This window comes from Microtus oregoni, unplaced genomic scaffold, assembly GCF_018167655.1.
Source record: "Microtus oregoni isolate MIOR12 unplaced genomic scaffold, Mior012 000069F_ref0000032, whole genome shotgun sequence".
Lineage (NCBI taxonomy): Eukaryota > Metazoa > Chordata > Mammalia > Rodentia > Cricetidae > Microtus > Microtus oregoni.
Genome location: NW_024543976.1, coordinates 3,535,472 through 3,537,460, shown reverse-complemented (window position 1 = coordinate 3,537,460; position 1,989 = coordinate 3,535,472). Strand labels below are relative to the sequence as shown.

Here is a 1,989-nt window from a genome sequence, read left to right as displayed (position 1 = left end):
GGAAGCTTCTTCCTCTGCACTTCCTGTTTACTCAGGTAATGTTAAATCCTTCTTGGATCTCTGATAAGGTTGAAGATTAGATACTTATAGTTTTCTTTTGTTATGATCGAAAGTAATTAGGTAAAAACATTGTACTCATGGAGATAATATAGATAATAAAATATTTTCTCTGAATTGGCCAAATACTAATGGACTGGACATCATGAATGTATTTTTTACTTGATAATTGTTTTTTTTTTTTGGTTTTTTTCGAGATAGGGTTTCTCTGTGGCTTTGGAGCCTGTCCTGGAACTAGCTCTGTAGACCAGGCTGGTCTCGAACTCACAGAGATCCGCCTGCCTCTGCCTCCCGAGTGCTGGGATTAAAGGCGTGCGCCACCACCGCCCGGCTTGATAATTGTTTTTATTGTATTTAGTTTCACAATGTTAGACTTGAATCCTCCCTTTTTATAATACAAAAAGGGGGAAATGTTGTGGGAGATTTGTTTGTATAACCATTGCACTGTGTTAATAAAACCAACCTAAATCCAGGGACAGAGTCAGCTATTAGCTGACCCGGATTAGATAGTTCTTGGAGGACTGAGGAGGTCTACTAGAGAGAAGAGGGGATTTGGGGGTATTTCCAGGACTAGTAGTTCAAGAAAAACATGGAGAGAGGGTTTGCCAACCTACTCTGCTTGTCCTTGGATTTATCAGGTCTTTATCTCATTTTCTGACTCCCAAGTTTCCCCCACCCCCACAGGCATATAAACTATTAACAGCAAAGGCCCAGGGACTCATTTCTTCTTGGACACACCCACAGGACGGGCGCCGGTGGCCAGTGGTCTTGGTGTGGTGACCTCAGACACAAAAACCCGAAAGTGGCACAGCCCTATGGGCTCTTATCTTCTTCAGTCGCTCCAGGTCCTCACGGAGCTTGTTGTCTAGACCTTCGGCCAGAACCTGGCTGTACTTTCTGTCCTTCACGCCCTTCTGTCCGTTCAAGAACCAGTCTGGGAACTTGTACTGTTGTGGATTCAGCAGGAGTGTGATCACACGGACCACCTCGTCCTCCCTGAGCTCTCTAGCCTTCTTGGTGAGGTCGGTGTCCCCTCTCCTCTACACCCACGGGAGCGTATCTCCGCCCCCCCACACCCTTAATGGCAGTGTTGGCAAAGGCTATTTTCTGCCGCCACCCATCGATGTTGGTGTTGAGTGCTCTGAAATGTGCCCTAATGTCTCAGGGATCACTAGAGACATGGCGGTGGCACAGTCGGCAGTGTGTAGGCCTGTGGAAGAGCCGAGTTTTTTGATTTTGTTTTCTTCGAGACAGGGTTTCTTGGTAGCTTTGGAGCCTGTCCTGGAACTAGCTTTTGTAGACCAGGCTGGCCTCGAACTCAGAGATCTACCTGCCTCTGCGTCCCAAGTGCTGGGATTTTTTTTTAAATGCTGGAACAGTTTAGATATTCGTTAAAAACCTGTACATGGGCTCCTATTGTTATCTCCAGACCACAGTAAACCAAAGGCTCTAAGTTCTGTGTATCACTGTGGTCACCGTATCCCGTAGGGGAGAGGACGGAGTACACAGATCTGTAGAGTGCGAGGGATTTACCCGGGTGAGAATGTTTACAGGGGAGATTGGGACAGGAGGATGGGCAAAAGCAGGGAAAGACAAAACTGAAGGGAAAGGGAGCTGGAGTGGAGCCGAAGGGGATGGGATGAAGCGGGGCCTGAGAAGCACTACTCACAAGGTCTAGGTACCAGTCTGGGGCAAGAGTTCGGGCAGAGCTTCCTTTTGTGACCGCTACCTTTTGAGTTCGGTACCTTCTGTTTGTAATATGTAAATCTTAGCTGAGTTTCCTAAGGGTTCAAAGCCTATGCAAAACCAGGTCACAGGGGGACTCAGCAAACTGAGGCATCCTGGGATTTGGGGAATCTGCATTGGCATTGTCTCTTTGGGGAGCTTAGAGGAGACGTTTTTTGGTAGATGGAAATTGACTTGCTAAAGGTG

The 1,989-nt window shown here is 47.2% G+C and overlaps 1 pseudogene; it reads right to left on the bottom strand.

Moving 5' to 3' along the window:
- Positions 1-775: 775 nt before the first annotated feature.
- LOC121440684 lies at positions 776-1,238 on the bottom strand (annotated as a pseudogene).
- Positions 1,239-1,989: the final 751 nt, after the last annotated feature.